Below are 9330 nucleotides of genomic sequence, written 5' to 3'. Positions count from 1 at the left end.
ATCCGTACGTAACGCAGCCCTATTTGGGGTCCAAGGTGAGTGCAATGGTTCCCTTAAGGATATATGAAGAAGAAAGGAACTTTACCTCATTTAGCGACAGTTTGCATTTCGTTTTATAGGCAATGTGTGACGATGTCTACAAATACAAAATCATTTGAGTAATCAGCCATTTATTTGTGTGGAAGCTAAATATTTCGTACAGAAAACGTCATCAGCTATATACGTACGCCCCCCGTTTTAAGTTTTACAGGTAGTGTCATAGCAATTAAAAATTCACAATCACTGATTTTCAGGACTATCTCTATGGCGTTAGGAATCTGTATGGGGCTAGGAGAGATTATTTAATATTCATTCGTCTGTTTTAAAACCGTCTGACATTTCTCATAGGCATATCTCGCGAGAGGGCCGTGAATGTAGAAACTAGAGAGAATTGAGCTGACAGGGAAGCTTAGCAGCAATCATTCTTAAGTGAATAACGCGACTGGAACAATAAAACAGGGAAACAGCAGTGGTACACCAAGTACCTACTCTCCGTCACTCACCAGGAAAAGAAACCGGGTTAATATTGCATTGTCATCCAGTTCTAAGCTAAGAGGAAAGTTTCAGGTCTATAGCTTATCGGGAAATTAGTTTAAAATCAGCTGTAAAATTTGTACCGAACAGACAGACCGACAACATGGTTCAGAGTAGTTTCAGGGGTAAGACAAGGCTGCAACCTGTCTCCACTGTTGTTCATATTATTTATGGATCATATGTTGAAAACAATAGACTGGTTGGGTGAGATTAAGATATGTGAACACAAAATAAGCAGTCTTGCATATGCGGATGACTTAGTTGTGATGGCAGATTCGATTGAAAGTTTGCAAAGTAATATTTCAGAGCTAGATCAGAAATGTAAGGACTATGGTATGAAGATTAGCATCTCCAAAACGAAAGTAATGTCAGTGGGAAAGAAATATGAACGGATTGAGTGCCAAATAGGAGGAACAAAGTTAGAACAGGTGGACGGTTTCAAGTACTTAGGATGCATATTCTCACAGGATGGCAACATAGAGAAAGAACTGGAAGCGAGGTGTAGCAAAGCTAATGCAGTGAGCGCTCAGCTCCGATCTACTCTCTTCTGCAAGAAGGAAGTCAGTACCAAGACTAAGTTATCTGTGCACCGTTCAATCTTCCGACCAATTTTGTTGTATGGGAGCGAAAGCTGGGTGGATTCAGGTTACCTTATCAACAAGGTTGAGGTTACGGATATGAAAGTAGCTAGGATGATTGCAGGTACTAGTAGATGGGAACAATGGCAGGAGGGTGTCCACAATGAGGAAATCAAAGAAAAACTGGGAATGAACTCTATAGATGTAGCAGTCAGGGCGAACAGGCTTAGATGGTGGAGTCATGTTACACGCATGGGAGAAGCAAGGTTACCCAAGAGACTCATGGATTCAGCAGTAGAGGGTAGGAGGAGTCGGGGCAGACCGAGGAGAAGGTACCTGGATTCGGTTAAGAATGATTTTGAAGTAACAGGTTTAACATCAGAAGAGGCACCAATGTTAGCACTGAATAGGGGATCATGGAGGAACTGTATAAGGGGGCTATGCTCCAGACTGAACGCTGAAAGGCATAATCAGTCTTAAATGATGATGATGATGATGATGATGATGAGACAGACCGACAGAAAAACAAAGCACCCTCCGCTACACACCAGACCCGAAAGCGAACTGATATTGCAGTGTCATTCAGTTCTTACACCAAGTACCTACTCTTCGCCACACACCAGAAAAGAAAGCGGTTTAACACTGCATTGTTATCCAGCTCTGAGTTAAGCTGAAAGTTTCAAGTCTTAAGTTTATTAGGAAGTTGGTTTAAAATCAATTACAAAATTAGCACCGAACAGACAGACAGACAGACCGAAAAACAAAGTACCCTCCACCACAAACCAGACTCGAAAGCGAGTTAATATTACAGTATCATCCAGTTCTGAGCTATGTTGAAAATTAGAAGTCTCTAGCTTATCGGGAAACTAGCTTAAAATGAACTGCAAAATTTGTACCAAAAAAGCAGACAAGAAACCGACCTAATAAAATGGTTCAAATGGCTCTGAGCACTATGGGACTTAACACCTGAGGTCATCATCTCCTAGAACTTAGAACTACTTAAACCTAACTAACCTGAGGGCATCACACATATCCATGCCCGAGGCAGTTGCGCGGTTCCGGACGGAAGCGCCTAGAACGGCTCGGCCACCGCGGCCAGCAAAACCGACCTAATAAAAACGTGTTAAAAAGTGATTGTTCATTTGTATATACACAAATTTACAGTGCAGCACCAGATATTAAACTATTAAAAGCAACCAAAAATTGATATTTAATGTCACAAGTACGAAAATTCGCATTTCATTAAGTAAATCCATACATTTTCAATGTACTATATTTTTAGAAATATACTTTATTTACAACTCCTTGAAATAAGACACTATTTTATCTCTAAGAAGTTGTCACCCCTAGTCATGTATCATGTATAACTGAAAAGCCTGAAAAAGTAAAGTGAAAACATTCATATAACGGCCGCAACCGACGGAGACTTGTTTCGTCAGTTATCTCACACTGAATTATACCACTCAAACACGGTGAGTGAAAAAATTCGTATAGCTGACATGGTCGCTGAGACATGTTTCGTTCGGTTCTTTCATTCGACTGACAAAACCGGCTGAACGAAAAAAACCTTCGGCTGCCCAATCGATTGTTAAAAACAGTCGTTAGTCCCATCACTACCAACAATGGACGCCTCACCTGTTGGGAAGTTGGCCGATCTCCTCGAAAGGTGGAGAGAGGGTGGGCTTGCTGGCCCTTTGGAGTACCTGCATTAGGTTGGTAATGGAGACTCCTCATGGAAACAGCCGATATGCATGTCTGGAAGGAAGGTCAATGTCCACTTGTCCGAAATGTGGAGACTATGGCGGTGTCTACAATGAGCACATTGGGTGCAGCAGGCTGCTTAGCGAGTCTCATGACAGCACGAATAATGCCTGTCACATGAGTTCAGAGACTATCCTCGGTCCCTCCAGGCGGATGGATGAATTGTTGAAGACAGCTAGTATGACAAGCAAGGTAGACACTGAACTAGCATTTTGCAGCAGTCCCAAAACCGATTGCGGTCCTCTGCTTTAGAGCCGAATGAAGGCAGATTTATTGATGTGGGTTTATCGAAGATTGCTGTTGGGTGGAGAACTGTGGGATGCCCCTTAATTACTCAGACATGCACTAAACGCAGGAGCTGTTTGCTAGCGTAGCAGAGTATGTGTAGTAGAGTCCTGCATGACCGAGTAAGCGAGCACAAAATACGAGATGGGGCGAGCACACCCTAACTGGATAGGCTGCCCGCACTAGGGCTTGTGACCGAGCATAGAAGCCGTGACCGAATACGTAGCACGCAACTTCAAACACATTACACGTGTAATTATCCGTGTGAGACTGCAGCCAGTACGGGCTTCTCATTTGTGGTGTGTGTCTCTCTCTCTCTACAATCATGCAGTGCGAGGAAACCAGTGCAGTAAGACGTAAGATTGAAATCAATGTTTACACTTTGAAGAGACGGGAAGGTCTAAAAAGCCAAGTACGGAGCAAATTTTTGGTGGTTGTAGACGAAAAGAGTGCGTCTACTGGATACGTATCGTGCATAAACGCCCGCATCTCGTGGTCGTGCGGTAGCGTTCTCGCTTCCCACGCCCGGATTCCCGGGTTCGATTCCCGGCGGGGTCAGGGATTTTCTCTGCCTCGTGATGGCTGGGTGTTGTGTGCTGTCCTTAGGTTAGTTAGGTTTAAGTAGTTCTAAGTTCTAGGGGACTGATGACCATAGATGTTAAGTCCCATAGTGCTCAGAGCCATTTGAGCCGTGCATAAACTGCTCCACATTATTGTGTTTCCAATCGGGAACCACTCTTTTAAAGAAACACAGTTGCAAGAAACCTCACAAAGATACAGCTCCTTCAGGAATACCGGCAGTAATAAAAAATAGTATTACAGCAAAGTGTGTTGCAATGTGTGCTAAAGATATGAGACCTTTTAATGCTGTTTGCGGTGAAGGTTTCAGAGAACTAGGCCAAGAATTATTACATCTAGGTGCGCATTATGGAAAAGTTAACGTGGCAGATGTCATGCCACATCCCTCTACTATAAGCAGACATGTCAAAGAACAAACTGATGCAATACGAAACAGTATAATGCCTTCTGTTATTGCGGAAGTTATTAATAAAACATGTGCTGCGATAGTTGATATGTGGACTGATTCGCATAATCAGGTGCACTATTTGACACATCTCATTACATTAACACAGATTGGTATCTTCTGATCAATGTTTTATTTACAACAAAATTCCCGGACGTTAGGAAGACGGGAGTAAATGTTATAAAAGAGAGTGCACTATGAATTTAGCTGTGTAACGTACCCGTTCTTGGAAACGTTACTTTTGTATTAAAAGAAAGAGAGAGAGAGAGAGAGAGAGAGAGAGAGAGAGAGAGACAGACAGAAATAGAGAGAGAGAGAGAGAGGCGTTGTATTTGTACGGTACAGAGCAGCGAGCCGTGGCGAGGCGAGGTGAGACGTCAGCGGTGACCGGTCATGCTCGGTTATCCGCGTGTCCGGAATCCGGACATCAGACATGGGGCGAGTACGTGACCGAGCCGAGTCGTATGGGGCCGGACACGAGCGGCTCGGTCCCCATGTCAACAGGCGAGCCGTGACCGGTCAAACACGGAGCGTTGCACCACTCTAATGTGTAGCTTGCGCAAGTTGGCAGTATTATCCTGGTACGTGATCGCCACATGAAAGGTTACTGTACCTGCCCTGAGATTAAACTGCACACTTAAATCTGTGATATTTACTATATTTGTTGCCAGGACCGCCTTAGATCGCTCACTTTCGATCTGCACATGCCAAAATCACTTTCCACACATACCCTGCAGAGATTTTGGCGCAGAAACCAGAGGCTTGCCCCGATGGAAAATATGAAATGGCCATTAATAAATTATTTAAATACGCAACTGATAATGCGGATGTTAATCTGCGCGAATAGTTACAAGTATGTAAGGACTGGTGAAAGTGGCGTCATAAACATGCAAGGTTCTCTGAGTGTTCTATATACACGTAACTATATATGCAGATCAACATTCATATAATCTGTTGCATAATTAAATAATTTATTAATGATCATTCCACATTTTTTATAGGGGCAAGCCTTTCGTTTCTGGGCTAAAATCTCTGCAAGGTATGTCTGGAAAGTGTATTTGGCATGTGTAGATCCAAACTGAGCGATCTCAGGTGGTTCTAGCAACAAATATAGTAAGTATCACAGATTTGAGGGTGCAGTTTAATCTCAGGGCAGGCGCAGCAACCGTTCATGTGAAGACCCCGTATCAACATAATATTGCTACCACTCATGTGGCGACCATACCAGGATTCCAACCTGGAATCTTCTGACGTGAACATGTGATTCTGTCCACAGATAATCCCCTCCAGATTCTCGATAAAATATTACCCTTACGGAACTGGAAAGTGTTACACCACAAACACCTTGACTGGACGCTACCAAACTGATACACCTACTTCATACCTCTGGGAGACATTGATGGAAATTTCATCCCAATGCGAGCTTATTTTACAGAAAAAATCAGTCCTACAAATGAAGAATGGAGTAAGTGCATGAGTGTGTCTAATGTTGCTGGAACTTTTCAGGTGGGGATCGTAACACAGCATGACCACAGAACGTGCACGTGAAGCTTATCGCCATCTGTCAGTCTCTGAGAAAGGTTAAACCATTAGCATCAAAAGCATGGTAGTATCATGCTGTAGTGCAATGGCTGCAGGACGATTAGTAATAAGATGGTCTCACGACAACGGCATGTCAAGAAGAGTAGACTGAAATCCTGCCAGAAGGGCTACAGCGCTAGAAAATCGTAGGATTGTTCGACTTGCTCTGACGAACAGACGGATGACAACAGCTGAAAAACAGGCGCAGTGTTAACAACGAACCGACGGCAGCAGATTACTAGAAGCTGCTGGGTTGAGATCTCGATTTACCCTGTGTCGCTTACCATTGACCCCACACCACAGACGAAAGAGACTTCCACGCTGCAGAATCAGAGTACACTTGAAAGTTTAGTAGCATTATATGGTGTTCGGCCATGATTCTCGATTATGTTTACGATGGTGAGATCGAAGTCAACGTGTCCGCAAACGACGCAGTGAAAAGTCAGAGGAAGCAGCGATTTTCGAGGCCCTTTCTTCTCCAGCTCCTGGAATCAATGCATCGAAAGCTATTGGACATGATAACAGCACTGATTTGCGAAATGGATCACTACATGCTGAAAGGTCCATAGTCATTCCGAACTAGTTTCAATGAAGGTAATAAAAACGTAATTACACTTAAATCATTTTTCTTTTCTCTCCAAAAAACAAAATTATCAGTAATACATAATATTCGTGAATATCAGCGTTCGTTTCACACTGTGAAAAAAAATTGTGCGCACAAAAAAGTTTAAACTTCGATAGCTGAGGACCTTTTAGCAAGTAGCAGGATTTCCTATAGTAGATACTGTTTTTCTCTTAATAAACGCATTCAGCAGTGGTTTTAATTTTAAAAAAGCACTCCGTCTTCAGGCCACAAGTTGCTCATCGGGACCATCCGACCGCCGTGTCAACCTCAGATGAGGATGAGGATAGGAGGGGTGCGTGGTCAGCACATCGCTCTCCCTGTCGTTATGATGATTTTCTTTGACCGGAGCAGCTACTATTCGATCGAGTAGCTCCTCAATTGGCATTACGAGGCTGAGTGCACCCCAAAAATTGGCAACAGCGCATGGCGGCCCGGATGGTCACCCATTAAAGTGTCGTCCACGCCCGACAGTGCTTGTCTTCGGTGATCTGACGGGAACCGGTGTATGCACTGTGGTAAGGCCGTTGCCAGTGGCTTCAATAATAAGCAATAATTAAAAATTTCTGCCACAATAAATTTTTGAACTTCGCTGGAATTTATGATGAGCATTGCTAGTTCCTGTATCGTATAGAACCTGTGGTAGTTTCTAAGTTCTCTTTTGATTCTGCTGAAATCCCAGTCACAAGGGAGAAAGAATTGTCATGTGACAGGGGAATAATGTTGACTTTTCTCAAACCAATTGCAGTCAGTCAATAACAATAACAATAACATTTCTGATACAACATAATTTTTGTTTTCCTCCACAGTTCACGGAATATAAGTGTAATCCAGTGACTGATGGAGGAACGTTCTGCAGATACTTGCAGAGGAAAGCGCATACTTTGTTAGGGATCTGCTTTCCAATACCTCCATGACGTATAAACATATGTGCATTATTTTTTGGGTTCCGTACGTCAATTGTTAAAGGCGGAAACCGTTCAGGATCGCTCTGTTATCCGTCCATCCGACTGTCTGACTTTCAGACTGTTAAAAACCCTTTTTCTCGGGAACGTGTAGACGTTACGAATTGAAATTTATGTCACATGCTGAGGCCTATGGTCCCTTGGCGATGTAAAAAAACCGAAGCTTCTAAGTCAGTGCAGCCAAAAGATATTGCCATTTGTGTCACATATATTGATACTCGCACACTCAGCAAAACCCGTAGTCTACTTCCTGTTGACCTATAATCATGAAATTTGCCAAGAAGCAAGGTTGCACACTACAGCTAAAGGAAAAAATTCGAAAATTGTTATTTTGTAGTCATATTACACACAAAAAAAGTTTCGTATCATTTGTTATCAGACTGTCTGTCTGTAAGATCCATCTTTCTGTAGACTGGGTGGACGGATCAAGTTGAAATTTATGTCACATTCCTAGGTCTGTGATTCTTTGGCGCTATAATAAACGTTAGCTTTTAAGTTAATGAAATCAAAAGGTACGGCCATTTATGTCGCAAATTTTGATTCCCGCAAACTCACTCATCAAATCTATAGGGTACTTCCCGTTGATCTACAATGATGAAATTTGACAATATGTAAGGTTTCAGAGTATAAGTAAAGTAAAATCGCTGAAAATTGTTAATTTGTAATTATATCACACGAAAAAAATATATACAAAATTGTTAAGGCTTTCGTGAACACTTGTTGACAAACGGCTTGTTGGCTTCTGTCTCGGGTTCTTCAGACGACGTTTGTCTGACGATTTTTCTGACGTTTCGCCAGCACTAGTGTCTGGCATTGTCAAAGCTTCACCCTCCATTTCCAGTCCACCGCCAGAAATGAAGTGTGAAGCTTTGACAATGCCAGGCTCTCATGCTGGTGAAACGTCAGAAAAATCACCAGACAAACGTTGGCCGAAGAACCCGAGACAGAAGCCTACAGGCAGTTGCCAAAAAAACATTTCTTTTGTCGTTTGTTATCTGACGTCAGACTTTCAGACTTTAAATGAAAGCAGTCAGTTGTTCTGCATTAAGGCTGACTGGGTCGCAATGTTTAAAATTCTGTCATCAGACAAGGAATGACTTTTTTCTCATCAAAAGCAAAAATGGTCTAGATTCTCGATTCCCAGAATGGATGAGCTGTTTATATGCATAATTAAATTTGTACGGAACCCTCAATGCACGAATCATACTCGAACCTAGCCTTTTTATTTAATTTTATGAATACAAAATATATAAGCTGTCAACTGTAGCAGACATAATGTATCCTGGACAGAAATCTCTGGATTTGGGACATTCCGCATGTAGTCAAAAGTCATAGCAAGTACATGGTACTCGTCTGTACGTTTAGCTACTTCTGTATGCTTAGTATAAATTTTTTTCGCCCTTCTCTTGCGAATCATTAGCTCTCCAGTGGTACATAGCTCTGCAACATCGTTAAGGTGAAGGCTTCCCATAGTCACATTCAGCTTGTATGGAATATGTTTCTCCTTAACCAACTTATACATCACTAGGATGTTAAGTCAGGCATCTAAATAATTTACACCCTTGCTAGTGTAATGACTTTCTTTTAGTGGAAACCTTCCAATGTGTTACCGGATAGCTTCGCTTGTTTCTGCTGGAAGGGCTCCCTTGATATGCTTGGAGACTTCAGTTACTGACTGAAGTCCTTATAGCACCTAACATGATTCCTGTAGCACCTTTCCTACCATAACCAAGCACCTGACAGAGTGCCTTCTAGCATTAAGAGATGTGGCCACGCCTCAGCAGTCCTTCAATGGCTTTACTACATTTTGGATATTTCGTGATTATGGCCCTTTAAGCATGTGGCGATTCAACTGTTGAAGGGAGGCTGAATACTCGCCGTTATGTAGCAAGAATGGTAAACGTTGTCGTCATGCACTTCATGACCAGGGTACCATATGGC

The 9330-nt window shown here is 42.5% G+C and overlaps 1 pseudogene; it reads right to left on the bottom strand.

The window, feature by feature from the left end:
* Window positions 1-6838: 6838 nt before the first annotated feature.
* LOC126185790 (5S ribosomal RNA) lies at window positions 6839-6956 on the bottom strand (annotated as a pseudogene).
* Window positions 6957-9330: the final 2374 nt, after the last annotated feature.

Source organism: Schistocerca cancellata, chromosome 4 (genome assembly GCF_023864275.1).
Source record: "Schistocerca cancellata isolate TAMUIC-IGC-003103 chromosome 4, iqSchCanc2.1, whole genome shotgun sequence".
Taxonomy (NCBI): domain Eukaryota; kingdom Metazoa; phylum Arthropoda; class Insecta; order Orthoptera; family Acrididae; genus Schistocerca; species Schistocerca cancellata.
The sequence above is the reverse complement of the archived record's forward strand: the minus strand, read 5'-3'. Positions and strand labels throughout refer to the sequence as shown.